At 45.2% G+C, this 15,364-nt stretch overlaps 1 protein-coding gene across 4 annotated transcripts in view; it reads right to left on the bottom strand.

The window, feature by feature from the left end:
• The window catches only part of ZHX3 (zinc fingers and homeoboxes 3), a 137,361-nt gene extending 122,112 nt beyond the window's left edge, over positions 1-15,249 (bottom strand). For 2 of the 4 annotated variants that reach the window (XM_054510099.2, XM_064573181.1), the window contains exon 1: positions 15,131-15,249. The gene's annotated coding sequence lies outside the window, so the exon portion shown is untranslated. Of the gene's footprint in view, positions 1-14,441; positions 15,097-15,130 lie in introns of those variants that run through there. The other 2 variants (XM_045885773.3, XM_064573180.1) reach the window with 1 other exon arrangement.
• Between the last annotated feature and the right edge of the window lie 115 nt (positions 15,250-15,364).

A 15,364-nucleotide genomic window follows, 5' to 3' on the forward strand; every position in this document is an offset into this window, starting at 1 on the left:
ATCCCTAGCCCAGTCTGGCCCAGCTTGCCTTCCTCCTTTTCCCATACTGGACCACAGAACTAAGATTCAACATGCTGCCCCCTGACGAAGCAGATGTCACAGCAGCTGCCCATCCCTTCTCCAGACTCCTCAGTGTGACATTCAAGCCCTGAGCCAACAAAACTCTTTACACTTTACTTTAATCTAGGATCCTGAAGAGCTTTAATTTAAGAGAAGATGTGAACTGGAAGTGATCCATTCCTTTTGCAGACGGTTTCAAGTCATCTGAGTAGACTAGATAATGTCAAGCTCTGAATACAGAGCAAAAAGATCCTAAACTTTTAGCACTCCTAGGGCCTAGGGGGGAAAATCTCTTTGGGGGTGCCTGGGTGGTGCAGTCCATTAAGCTACCCACTCTTGGTTTTGGCTCAGGTCAAGATTTCAGGTTTGTGAGATTGAACCCCACATCAGGCTCCACACTCAGTGCAGGGTCTGCCTCAGATTTTCTCTCTCCCTCTCCCCCTCCTACTCGTGCTCTCTCAATCAAATAAATACATTTAAAAAAAAAGAAAAGAAAATCTCTTTGGAAGAGGTTTAATTTACATCATTCTAACGTTAAAATAGTTTTTACAATTTTTTAAATGCACTACAATGCCTAATGCACAAATACAGCCAGACATATAAGAAGACACCACAAGAGGAAATAAGTAAAATAAAGAAACAGACTCATGATGACCCCAAATACAGGAAATTATCAGAGACCAAAAAACAGCCAAACACACTACATTCATGGATTCATTCAAGCTTAGACAAATAAAAATCATGAGATACCACTCCACAATCATTAGAATGATTATTATCCAAAAAAGAAAAGAAGAAGAAAAAAACAGATGTTGGAGTAGATGCAGAGAAATTGGAACACTGGTGTGTCATTTGTGGGAACGTACAATAGTGCAGCTGCTGTGGAAAACAGTATGATGGTTCTTTAAAAAATTAAACATAGAACTACCATATGTACCAAAAATTCTACTTCTAGATATATATCAAAAAGAACTGAAAGCAGGAGCTCGGAACACACATTTGTATACCCTTATTCATAGCAGCAGCATTCACAATAGCCAAAAGGTGGAAGGAACCCAAATGTCCATCAACAGGTGAATGGAAAAACAAAATGTGGTATATACACACAATAGACTATTATTCAGCCTTAGGGCCTAGGTGGCTCAGTTGGTTAAGCAGCTGGCTCTTGATTTTAGCTCAGGTCATGATTTCAGGGACCTGAGATCAAGCCCCACATCCAGCTCTGCACTCAGCAGGAAGTCTACTCCTCTCCTTCTCCCTCTCTCTCTGCCCCTCCCCGAGCTTGCATATGCTCTCTCTCTCGCTCTCTTAAATAAATACATCTTTTTTAAAATAAAGAATATTATTCAGGCTTAAAAAGGGAGAAAATTCTCAGGGTGCCTGGGTGACTCAGTCGGTTAAGCACCGACCCTTCCTTTTGGCTCAGGTCATGATCTCAGGGTCATGAGATAGAGCCCAAGTTGGGGTCTCTGCTGGGTATGGAGCCTGCTTGAAATTCTCTCTGTCTCTCCCTCCCTCTTCCCCTCCCCCCACTACATGGGCACTCTCTTTCTAAAAAAAGGTGGGGGGGGGGGAGAAAATTCTGACACATGCTACAACATAGATGACCCTTGAGGACATAATGCTACATGAAATAAGCCAGTCACAAAAGAACAAATACTGTATGACCCCATTTATTTATTTTTTTATGATTGCAGTTTATCATAAAAGATATAAATGAACAGCCAGATGAAGAGGTACATAGGGCAAGGTTCAGAAGGGTCTAAAACACAGATGGAGTGTATGACCCCATTTATATGAAGTACCTAGAATAATTAAATTTACAGAGACAAAAAGCAGAATGGTGATTGCCAGGGCCTGGGAGGAGGGATGAGTGTTTAATAAAATGTTTAATAACATTTTTTAAGTTTTCAGTGTTGCAAGATGAAAAGAGTTCTGGAAACTGGTTGCACAAAAATGTGAATGTACTTAAGACTAGTAAACTGTAGGGGTGCCTGTTCAGTCATTAAGCAACTGCCTTCAGCTCAGGTCATGATCCCAGGGTCCTGGGATCGAGCCCCGCATCGGGCTCCCTGCTCTGCGGGAAGCCTGCTTCTCTCTCTCCCACTCCCCCTGCTTGTGTTCCCTCTCTCACTGTGTCTCTCTCTGTCAAATAAATAAATAAAAATCTTAAAAAAAAAAAAAGACTAGTAAACTGTACACTTAAAAATAGTTATAATGGCAAATGTTTTTATTTTACCACAATGTTGAAAAATCAAATGGAGAAGATAAAATGGAATAATAAAAAATACTTGATCCAAAAGAAGAAAGAAAAGAGGAAAAAAGAGGAACAAAAACCAGGTAGGACAAAAAGAAGGCAACAGGATTATAGATGTAAATGGTTTTTAACCGTATCTGTAATGATGTTAAATGTAAGTGGACTAAATATTCTAACAAAAAGAAAAAGACCAACAGAGCAAATTTAAACAAAATACAAGACTCAACTATATGATGTTTATGACATACTTTAAAATGAGGACATTCAGGTTAAAAGATAAAAGAATGAAAATATTCCAGCCAAAATTTTAAATAAGAAGTAATACCTATCTTATACAAATACTCTCAGAAAATAGGGGGAACACTTCCCAACTTTATAAGGTTAGCATAATTGTACCACCAAAACCTGACAAGAACATGACAAGAAAAAATATAGACCATTATCTCTCATGACCATCAATACAACAATCCTAAATAAAATGTTAGCAAATCAAATACAGTGACAAATTAAAAGGATAAGAAATCATAACCAAGTGGAAGTTATCTCAGGAATGCAAATTGGTTTAATATTTAAAAATCAACCAACCACATTAACAGAATAAAAGGAAAAATAATTTGATTATCCGAATAGATGCTAAAAAAGCATTTGACAAAATTCAACACTTATTCACAGCAAAAACTCTTAGCAGCCTAAAGATGGAAGACAACTTCCTCAATCTGATATAGGAGATACAGGAAAAAAACTAGAGCCAACAGCATTCTTAATGGTAAAATAGTGAGCATTTTCCTCTCTAAAATAAGGAACAGAGCAAGAATATCAGTTATCATCACCTCTATTCAACATTTTATGAGATGTCTTAGCCAGGGCAATAAGGCAAGAAAAAGAAAAAGAAGTCATAAAGATAGGAAAGAAAAAAGTAAAACTGTCTTTCTTCAAAAATGACATGATTGTGTAGGTAGAAAGCCCTAAGGAATCTCAAATAAACTTTTAGAACCAATAAACTATTGTCTTAGTCTGGCTGCTGTAACAAAACGTCACATACTGGGTAGTTTATAAACAATAGAAATTTATTTTCCCCCATTTTGAAGGCTGGTAGTCTGAGATCAGGGTGACACCATGGTCAGGTTCTGATGAAGACCCTTTTCCAGGTTGCAAAATCAATATACCAAAGTCAACCTTACTTCTATATTCCAGCAAATGTCAGAAAATTGTTTTTTAAGAATAGTCAGAACAGTTTTGAAATAGCAAAAAAAAAAAAAAAAAAAGTACCTATAAATGGATCTAACAAAAGACAAGTATGACCTCTATGGAGAAAACCATGAACATTTTAATAGACATTAAAGAATAAATGAATAATGGAGAGAGACAGCATATTAATAGATTAGAAGACTCAATACTGTAAAGCTGTCATTTTCTTCAGTTGGCCTATAGATTCAAAGCAATCCCAGTTGATTTTCACATGGCACTTGACAAGATCATTCTAATATAAAATTTATATGAAACTGCTGAAGGCCAAGAACAGCTAAGGTACTCCTGAAGAAGTACAAGGTGGAGAGGATTTATTCTATCAGCTAACAAAACTTATAATAAAGCTCTAATAATTAAGACAGTATGGTATTGGCATAAGAGTAGACAAAAACCAACGGACAGAAGAAAGACCCTCCCCCAAACAGATTAATGTTAGAGATAGCATTGCAGAACAGTATGGGGAAATGATCTTTTGAATAAATAGTGTTCAGTCAATGGAATATCCACATGGGAAAAATGGCACTGGAATCCCATCATACACCATACTCAAAAGCCAATTTTTATTAGATTATGGACTAAAATACAAAAGGTAAACCAATAAAACTTTAGAAGATAACATACAGTATCTTTATGACATCAAGGGAGGAAAAGTTTTCTTATACAAGATCAAAACAGCACTAACCACAAGGGAGAGACTGATAAATTGGACTTCTTTACAGTTAAGAACTTCTGTTCATCAAGAAACATCATTAGCTACAGAGGAGAAAGATTAACAATGCACATAACTGGCAAAAGGTTTATATCCAGAATATACAAAAAACTATAAAGAAATAATGAGGGTGCCTGGGTGGCTCAGTTGGTTAGGCGACTGCCTTCGGCTCAGGTCATGATCCTGGAGTCCTGGGATCGAGTCCCGCATTGGGCTCCCTGCTCGGCAGGGAGTCTGCTTCTCCCTCTGACCCTCCTCCCTCTCATGCTCTCTGTCTCTCATTCTCTCTCTCTCAAATAAATAAATAAAATCTTTAAAAAAAAAAAGAATGAATGAATGAAAAATACAGAGCAGCAGAAAAATGGGAAAGAACAGGGTCTTGGCTTCACACAAAGAAAATCCAAATGTCCAATAAACGTATGGAAGGTGCTGAGCCTCATTAGTAATCAGGGAAATGAAGCAGAGAGAACACCTACTACAAACCCACCAGATGGCTAAAGTACAAAGTCCAATAGTACCAGTTGCTGGTGAAAACTGTTGGTAAATGCAAAAGGGGAGCTCCCATATATTGCTGGGGAGAGTGTATTTGTCTAATCATTTTGGGAAACAGTTCAGCATTATTTTTTTAACTTAAGCATAGGAATACCTATAACCCAGCAATTCTGCTCCAAAGTATACACCTACGAGAAATACATGCCCAGGTAGACAGGTAGACATGTACAAGAATGTTCACAGCAGCATTATTTATAATAGCCCTAAGCTGGAAACAACCCATATGTCAATTGGTAGAAAGGATAAATTGTGATATATACACTCAACGGAATGCTTTATACTGCACAAAAAATGAACCACACCTGCACACAACATGGAAGATTCTTATAAACAATGTGGAGTGAAAGAAGCCAGACACAAAAGAACATCCACATTTAATGACTGCTTTTATATAAAACCCATAACCAGACAAAATTCAACATACCCCCTGCTCCCATAATCTTTGCCCCTCCTGTACTTATGAGATATGTGAAGAATGGTAATAAAAGATGGATTTGCGGGTGCCTGGGTGGCTCAGTTGGTTAAGCATCTGCCTTCAGCTCAGGTCATGATCCCAGGGTCCTGGGATGGAGCCCCAGATTGGGCTTGCTGCTCAGCAGGGATCTGCTCTTCCCTCTCCCTCTGCCCCTCCCCCGGCTCTCTCCTTCACACTCTCTCTCTCAAATTAATAAATAAAATCTTCAAAAATAAATAAGTAAAAGATGGCTTTGCAAGGTACCTGGCTGGCTCAGTCAGTGGAACATGCAACTCTTGATCTCAGGGTCGTGAGTTCGAGCCCCACATTGGGTGTAAAGATTACTTTAAAAAAAAGGATGGATTTGCAAACAAGTTGGGGAATCACTTTTTTTTTTTTTAAGATTTTATTTATTTATTTGACAGAGAGAGACACAGCGAGAGAGGGAACACAAGCAGGGGGAGTGGGAGAGGGAGAAGCAGGCTTCCCACCGAGCAGGGAGCCCGATGTGGGGCTCGATCCCAGGACCCTGAGATCATGACCTGAGCCGAAGACAGATGCTTAACGGCTGAGCCACCCAGGCGCCCCCGGGGAATCACTCTTTTGTCCCCAGCCACAACCAACCCCCCTGCTGGAGTACCTCCAGTCTGGAGGGATGATAAAAGAAAATGGTCCTGGAAGTGAGCTGAAGGATGTTATTGACACAGCTGTCTGATGTGGGGATGGAGAACAAGAGTCAGGCACCCCTTATGTTGGGGTTCATTATGAGGACCTCAGTGACATTTTAATAAAGTCACTCAAAGATAGGGGACCATAATGATGAATTTCTAGTGTATTAAACCTTTAAAGGAGACCTGGAGACCATGAAGTGGGACAAGAATCATGGGCAATTTCTGTTTTGCAACGACGTGGATGGAACTGGAGAGTGTTATGCTGAGAGAAGTAAATCAATCAGAGAAAGACATGTATCATATGACCTCACTGATATGAGGAATTCTTAATCTCAGGAAACAAACTGAGGGTTGTTGGAGTGGGGGGGGTGGGAGGGATGGGGTGACTGGGTGATAGACACTGGGGTGGGTATGTGCTCTGGTAAGCACTGTGAATTGTGCAAGACTGTTGAATCTCAGATCTGTACCTCTGAAACAAATAATGTAACATATGTTAAGAAAAAAAAAAGAAGAAGAAGATAGCAGGAGGGGAAGAATGAAGGGGGGGAAATCGGAGGGGGAGACGAACCATGAGAGACTATGGACTCTGAAAAACAAACAGGGTTCTAGAGGGGAGGGGAGTGGGGGGATGGGTTAGCCTGATGATGGATATTAAAGAGGGCACGTTCTGCATGGAGCACTGGGTGTTATGCGCAAACAATGAATCATGGAACACTACATCAAAAACTAATGATGTAATGTATGGTGATTAACATAACAATAAATTTTTTTTAAAAAAAGAATCATGGGCAATTTCTGAAATGCACGGTGCACTAGCCAAATAGGGCTAGGCTGTTTTCGCAAGATTCCCAACAATGAACATAATTTGTGTGTGTGTGTGTTCTTCCAGACTTTTTTCAGGATATCTAAACATTTTTCATTAATATAACTATGGGATTATAAAACACACTGTTGAATTTTTTTTAAAAACTTAACAGGTGGTAGACATCTGCCCATTTCAATCCATATCGATCTACTTCTTACTTGGAGGTGGTGGATATATTCATTATCTTGATCGTGGTGGTGGTTTCATGGGTAATTACACATGCCAAAACTCCAATAGTACACCTTAAATATGTGTGGTTTACTGTACGTCAGTCACACCTCAATGAAATGAAAAGTGTTGTGCTTTCAAGCTCTTGGACTGCTTTCCCCACTTAGCTCTGTAAGTCCCATGCTGCTGTATGCACCCCTATTTCATTACTTCTCATAGCTGTGTGGAATTCCGAGGTCGACGTCCACCATGGTTTACTAGCTCTTTCCTTTAGCACTTCCCCTACGTCCTGTTCACCCATGCCATGAATAATGCTATTCTAAATAACCTCCTTCTTGTCTTACGTGTATCTGAGCAAACTTCCAAAATACATTACAAAGAGTGAAATGGCTAACCTCTGTGCCCTATGCATACTTAATGTTATTGAGAACTACCTGTTTATTTTACAGAACGGCTAAGCAAGTTTCTATTCCTCCCAGCTGGGCATGGAGAGTGCCCAGTCTTCACTCGGGTTTCTGACTCTTCACGCTGCACGAATGTCCGTGCCTCGTCCCTCCCCTCCCCCTCATTCGGTATTGACTTCATGGTCGCCGACAAATAATTCTGCAGGCCGTGGCACACGGCTGTGGCCATTCCCTCATGCTTAGCAGATGGAACTTCTCTCCATCTTTACTAGGTTTGTAATCATGTTTTTTGGGGAAGGGCGCAGGTTCGAAAGGGGAGCTCTCTAGCCTGTCTTTCTGGGCACTCCCTGGCTGCCTTGAAAGGTCCCATCTACACGAAGGAACTGGGCCTTGGTGCTGGGGCCAGTGTTTTAAGCTGCAAGGAATGTGGTGACTCAGCTGGTCTCACAGGGACACCTCTGTGAACAAGGCCGAGGGAAGGAAGTCATTACACAGACAGCTGGGCTATAAAAAACAAAAATACTCCACACACCAAACTCTACAAAGTAGTGTGGCTGTGTGTCCCATGACTCAACGGGACTGCTTCTGCCACGTGGCACTCGGCTCAGGATATGTGGCACACGGCCCTCACCCACTGCCAGCGGGCTGCCCTCTGAGCCGCTTGCAAAGCTGGCTGGGCGGGGGCCCCAGGGAAACCTGTGCCGGTCCTCTCTCCACCCTCTCCACTCTGCCCATTGCTTCCGTCATCATCTCCTTCCTCCTTCCTCCCTAATCCTCTTGCCCTTAAATAAAACAAAAACAGGAATTTAGTATTTCACACCTGCTGGAGACGTGGCAGGGACACAGCGAGGTCAACACACGGGCACCCCAGGAAGGCCCTCCTGAGTCTGGCAGATGCCCATGACAAGTCATATCACCTAGGCAGGGGCTGGAGTCCTGGGGATAGAGGCTGGAAGGAGATGGAGAGTTTGAGTTAAAGGCAAGACCATCAGAGATGTGGACACTTACCCACTAACCTTTACTGGAGACCTACTATGTGCCAGACACCATTCTTGGGATATATCAGCAAAGACAGATCTTGTTCTCATGGGGCCTACATTCTCGTGGAGAGGGAGACAAACACCAAATATCATAAATAAGTAAAATATATAGCACGTAAAAAGGTGGTTCGTGGTCCTGGAAATGATTAGAACAAGAAAGGTGGATGGGAGTGGTCAGGGCAGAAGGGTGACATCTGAGTCATCTTGAGGGGGGTGCAGGAGTGAGCCATGAGGGTGTCTGGGGAAAGAGCACTGTGGGAACCACCAGGGCAAAGTGGGGAGTGTGCCCGGTGTGCTTATGGATCCATGAGGTGGTGAATGGATGGCTGTGGAGTGGGGGATGGGGACGGAGTGGAAGAGGAGGGTGGTGGTGGGAGGTGTGAGACTGGGAGCTGTGGGAGGCTTCTGAGCAGAGATCCCAACAGAACAGATTTTGGGTTTAACAGCATCCAGCAGTCAGATGGCTTTGACCCCTGGGAGTATGGCACACAGGGAGTACAAAATGAAACTGGAAATCTTGCCAGAGATGTAGAATTTATGAAGTCAATGAGCATGAAGTTGGCAAACAGCTAGAATCACACAAAGCACTGGCGAATGAGGGCCTATTTGCGTCAGGTCAGAAAAGGACAGTGACAAGGTAGGAGTTTCCAAAGAATGATTTAAGTCAGAGTTAGGTCTTAAGGAAAACCAAAGGAGCCACAAAGTATTTTTGGATGGTCGTGCTTTTTAGAACATACAATGCTCCATAAGGGATGTCATACCATGCAATCTACGCCCTGCTCCCAAAGCATTTATTCTGTAGTCATACTAAAAATTATGAACCAAAATTTGTAGGTATAAGATAATCAGATTTTGTTCAGTATACTTTTAAGTGTATGTTAATAACTGGTTTCCTTTTCTTCATATGTAAAAATGGTTCCCACCTAGCCAGGTTGTAGTAAAGATTAAATAAGAGCATTGACTCACTAATACTTACAACTAATATTTATTATAGATCTTCTTTCATGTGTCAGGCACTGAGAGAGACTGGGGGCAAAGTGATGCACAAAAGTACCCTCATGAAGACATAGCATTCATCAAATGGTATATATAAATAAATGGTCACATAAAAGAGAAGGATGAAAAAGCACATTAAAAAAAGAAAGAAAAGGCATATGATGCTACGAGAGCCTACATCAAGGAGTTAACCTAGCCAAAAAGTGTACTAGTTTCTGCTCCGTAACAAGTCACTACTGACTCAGAGACTTGGAACAACATATTTATTACCTCAGTTTCTGAGTCAGGAGTCTGGGCATGGCTTAGCTGGGTCTTCTACTCAGGGACTTCTAAAGCTATGATCAGGGTGACAGCAGGACCACATTCTCACTCAGGGGCTCCAGCTCCCTCAGGTTATTGGCAGGATTCATTTCCTGGTGGCTGCAGGACTGAGTACCCTGACTTCTTGCTCGCCATCAGCGGGAGGCTGCCATAGGTCCTAGAGACCACCCACAGTTCTTTGCCCTGTGGGCTTCCTCAACATGGTGGTTTACTTCATCAAGTCAGCAAGGAGAGTCTCCAGAGCTTATCTGCTAGCAAGACTCTTACATAACATAGTCATGGGAGTGACATCCCATCACCTTTGCCGTATTCTATTAGTTAAAAGCAAATCACAGATCCCACTCACACTCAAGAGGAAGGGATTACACAAACATGAACACCAGGAGGTGGGGATATGGGGATACAGGGGGTCACCTTAGAGTCTGTCTGCCACTGAAGGTTTCCCTGAGGAAGTAACAGTGGAGTTGGGAACTAAAAATGAGTTGGTGGGACACCTGGGTGGCTCAGTCGGTTAAGTGTCTGCCTTCAGCTTGGGTCATGATCCCAGGGTCCTGGGATTGAGTTCCACATCAGGCTCTCTGCTCAGCGGACAGCCTGCTTCTCCCTCTGCATCCTGCTCCCCCTGCTTGTGCTCTCTCTGTCTCTCTCTCACACACACAAATAAATAAAATCTTTTAAAAATAAAAATGAAAAAAAAATGAGTTGGCATTAACTACATAGATAGAGGTCAGGGGGAGAACTGTCTAGGTAGAGAGAACAATGTGAGCAGGACAGTACAATAACATTCACAAAGGATCTAGTACAATGACGAGCAGTGTTACTGCTCTCATGCTTAATAACCATCCATGGCTCCTCAGTGCCCATGGTTTTGCATGACATTCAAGGCCAGATAGGTCAACTCCTTACATTCACTTTCTCTCTCTACCATCTATGCCTTTACTCACCACTTCCACCCACTTAGACTGCCCTTGCCCTACTATATATACTCCGTCTATATATAATTCAGAGCCCAGCAGAAATTGATCTTCCCTAAACAATATTTTTGAACATCTATTTAAGTAGAGGGAACTATGCTAGACCCTTGTTGAATTGCAAAGCATGGTGAAATATGGTCCTGGATGCCAGATAGTGGGTGGGGGCAGAAGTTATTCCCAAATAAAAGGAGGAAGAATAGGAGGTCCCCTGCCGAAGGTCAAGCCCATGGGGCAGCTGGTTAAGTCCTGCAGAGATCTTAAGACGACAGAACGCTCCACTTCATGCAGTGGTTAATGATCTTTCAGTATTCTTCCCTAGGCTAGAAATTACAAACGGATTCTAAGGTCCAGCCAAATTGACGTTTTTCCGGGAAGGACAGTTGGAATTGGGAACTGCCCAGCCTCGGTCCACACTGCCAGGCAACCTGGCCAGGCCGGCCAGTCCTCGGCTGGCAACAACGGCTTCGTTGGCTGGAAGAGGAGATAGCCACGAAGTGTCCTGTGCTCCAGCCCAGGAATCCCTGGCCACATCCAGGGCCTGTCCTTGAAAAGCTGGGAGAAGAGGCCCCAGGAGCCCCACGGCCTTTGCCACACCAGCAGGAAAAAAGGAACATGGGAGGCAAAAGCCACCCAGGCCAGTGGCCCAGAGCCCGGCTTCCTCCACCCACCGGTGGAGGGCGGAGCCGGAGGCAGAGGGTGGGACCGGAAGCAGGGGCGGGGTTGGATTGTGGGTGGGGCCGGCAGGGCGGGGCGGCGACGGGCCCTGCTCCCCCAGTCCCGCCTCTCAGTCCCGGAAGGAGCCGGCCTTGAGCTCCGCGATGCGGGTCTTGGAACTGAGCACCTGCCCTCTCCTGCGATTGGGGTTGAGCCTCTGCAGACGCCTTGGAGGGCAGAAGCAGCCTGAATCTAGGGGTGGGGGAAGGCCTGGCACCCCCTGCATCTCTACCGTCCACCCTCATCTTCCCTAGTGCCCTCTCCACCTGGAAGCCAGAGGGCTTTTCTCAATACCCATTAAAGCTGTTTCCTTTGTTCTGCGGGCAGAGGACCCTCCCCCCACAATCTGATACCTCCTCCGCCCCCCACTCTCCTCACCTTCATCTTCTTCAAGACTGAACCACCCCCAGGTAGCTCTGTAGGGCCTTTTTACAAATTAGTCCCTTCGCGTGGAACATCATTTCCACCTTTCTTCATGTAACTAATTACGACTTATTTTTCAAGCTTGGGTAGCTACTTGGGAAGGCCCTCCTTGACCCCCTCCCATCCTGCTATGGGCTCCTCGGCTTGGCCCCGCTAAGCCTAGTCATCTTACATCGCAATTGCTAGACTACCTGTCTATCCTTTCCCTTCTCCCCACCCACCCCAAGACTGTGGGGTCTCTGCAGCATCTCTAGTGCCTGGCCCAGGTAAACACCCTGCCTGTCAGTCCTCTGCCATCCTCTAGACCTCTGCCTGGTGACAAACCCCTACAGTCACTTCACTTCTTAGGGCAGCAGGTCTCAAACTAGAGCACATCAGAAACACTGGCGGGTGGGAGGAGGGTGTCTTATTAAAATACAGATGGTTGGGCCCCACCCTCAGAGTTTCTGATTCATAGGTGTGGAAGAGGGCCTGAGAGTTTGCACTTCTAAAAAGTTCCTAGGCGCTGCTGATGCTGACACAGGAACCCCATTTTAAGAATCACTGTGTTGGGGCATCAGTTTCTTCATCAATAAAATAGGATAACTTCTGTCCCTGCCATGTGAGGTTTTGTGAGAATCAAATGAGATTATGCAGATGAAGAACTAAGCATGGTGCCTACACCCAGTAGGTGCTCAATAAGTGTTTGTAAATGCTACTGGGAGTGGGAGGAACACATGCCATCAGAGAAAACATGAGCAGTAGAGGTAGGTCAGGGCCCAAGCAGGTCAGCTGGGCTGGCAGAAGAGCAAGGCCCAGCACAGTAGCCAGGGAGTCCAGGTTGTGCTATGGAGGCAGATGGGAGCCATGCACAGTTCTGGAGCAGGGCAGTGACAGGAGGAAGCTAAATGTGGCCAACATTGAGCAGGAGGCACAGCAGCAAATTCCCTGTGCTGGGTTTTTCTCAGCTGTTTGGCCAGGCATAGAGCTGCCAGATTTAGCAAATAAAAATGAAGGATATCCAGTTAAATTTGAAGTTCAGATAAATAATGATTTTTTTTTTTTAAGTATAAATATGTCCCAAATTGCATGGGACATACTTACACTAAAAAACCTTTTGTTATTTATCTGAACTTCAAATTTAACTGGGTGTCCTTTATTTTTATTTGCTAAATCTGATAATCCGAGCCAGACATCAACTGCCTGCCCCAACCCCAAGCCTCCATACTGGAGGGAGCCAGCCCCAGGTTCCTCTGCCTCACTTTCCCCCTTTCAATGAGGCCACCAGGAGTGACTGAGGAGCTGCTCCTGGGCCCAGTCTTGCTGCCAAGACAAGTGGTCACACCTGCAGGCCTGGGTGAGCAGGTCCCCCCACTTCATGCCAGGATCGCCCAGCAAAGAAATAGTGAAGCACAGTAAATAATCACTGGGTCTGTAATTTAATGAAGCACATAAGGTTACCAAGTCCCATAAAGAAGGAGGTGCCACCTGCACTTGTGGGTTACTCAAGAAACAAACAGTTGTCAATGATATAGGCCCACCCGGTGAGTGTACCTAGAGAGGAGAAAATATCCTCTATCCTTAACCCCAGAAATGATCAACACAAGTGCTCAGACTGCTTGCATGCTCACAGGACACCATAGGAATGGTTATATAAACTGCAAGCTAGAACAGGGGGTCCCTGCCTCCATCAGCTCAGCTGGGCATTGGGCATTGGGATAAATCATGCTACCAGAGGCTGCCTCTGTCTCCCCCAGCCCCATAATCACCAAATCCCAGATGATTCATAATTCCGGAAACAAGCCTGTCAGAAATCCAATTTCTGCAACAACCTTTATATCAACTTTTTTTCCCCTCTAATGAGGAACAATGAAAACAATATGTGCTCCATTTTTTAAAAAAATGTGATAAACATTACTGAATTCCTAGTGTGTGCCCTGTGCTGTGTTCAGCTTTTTATTTAGCTTAGTTCTCAGCCTTGGCTGCACATTGCAAACACCTGCAGATTTTCCAGGTGATCCCAGTACCCCAGGTATCAGTATTTTCCCCGGGTCATGGTGATTTCAACACACAGCCAAGGCTGAGAAAGACTGATATAGTTCATCCTGCTTAATCCTCACAATATGCAAGGTAGGTGTTACCTCCGTTTTGCAGATGAGGAAATTGAGTTTCAAAGAGGTACAGTGACTGCGGCTTGTGTAGCCATAATCTTGGACCTCTGCTTTCCTCCCAGGCTCCCTTGAGGGATTCCTATGTTTCCATGGGTAAATATCATGAGTATATATATAATGCTTCCACAGATATGTTCGCAGCCTTGCTGCCCTCCGGCCACCTTGAGATAGCTCTGCTCCCAGCAGGGCTCTTCGGAGACACCAGCCAGACTCAGCCTGGGTTTAGGACTGACACTAAATGACTTTTGCTATAGTGAGGACCACTGAGGCCGGTCACTCCACCCAGGTCCTGGCATCTAGGGTCATAGAACGACGGCGGCCCCCTCCCATTCCCCACCACCCAGGACCCCCTAAGCCTGGGTCTTTATAATTGCGTCTCACCCCCCCCCCAAGGTTTTCCTCAGTGCCCTCCTCCTTCACAGCAAACCCCCTCACCTCCTGATTCTTCTCAGCTCATCTTCTTTGCAGGAACCGTACATCCACACAGGTTGTGAAAGAGGTCTCTGATCCAGGACAGGCCGCGAGCCACAGATCCGGAGGGAAAAGCCGTGCGCTAGCCCGACTCCTCGCCCGGGGCTCGCGGGCCTACCGATTCTTCAGATGTGGGCGCACCTGGGCTCACCTGTCCCCTCCTGCGGCACCTGCCGGGAGGACGGTCAGCTGGGCCAAAAGGCTGGTCACCGCCTGCCCTCTGCTGGCCGATAGCAGTATTGAGCCCGCTGCCGCTCCACCGGTGCGTCAGAGGGATGGAATGAAGGAGCGGGCATTTATTGAGCTCCTGCTGTATGTCAGGCACTGAACTGGGAGCTGGGGGTGTAAGGATGAACGCGACCTGCTTTCACAAAGTTCAGCTTCAAATGAGGAGACAGACAATAATCAAATAGTCATTCAAGCAAATATGAAATTACAACTGTGGGCTATGTGAGCATATAACGCGAGGCTCCTGTCCAGTCTACGGGGTGTAATGGGGGGCGGGGGGAACGGTCAGGGAAAGCTGCCCTTGAGGAGGGGACGTGTGAGCGCCAGGTGCCCCACAAAGTCATTCCATGTAATCCTGAAAATCCTACAAGGTGGCTATCCCCTTTGCCAAAGCAGGAAACAGGCTCGGGTTGGGGAAAACCTACCCAAGGTCACACAGCGAACTGGAAGCAAAGCCAGGAGGGCCTAAATCGGCCCGATTCGAAAATCCCCACTTCTCCGCTGTTCCTGGCGGTGGGGTAGGTGGCAGGCCACCGGGACGTCCCATCTAGCCGCTCTAGGGCGCGGGGCGGGGCCGGGGTGGAGCCTGCGCGGGGCGGGGCCTCAACTCCGGCCTCGCCCAGCCTCTATAGGTGAAAGGGCGCCCTTGGGCGTGGGGA

The sequence above is a fragment of the Mirounga angustirostris genome, unplaced genomic scaffold (assembly GCF_029215605.1).
Source record: "Mirounga angustirostris isolate CCGP_5_RB_7025 unplaced genomic scaffold, mMirAng1.0.hap1 SCAF_10, whole genome shotgun sequence".
Lineage (NCBI taxonomy): Eukaryota > Metazoa > Chordata > Mammalia > Carnivora > Phocidae > Mirounga > Mirounga angustirostris.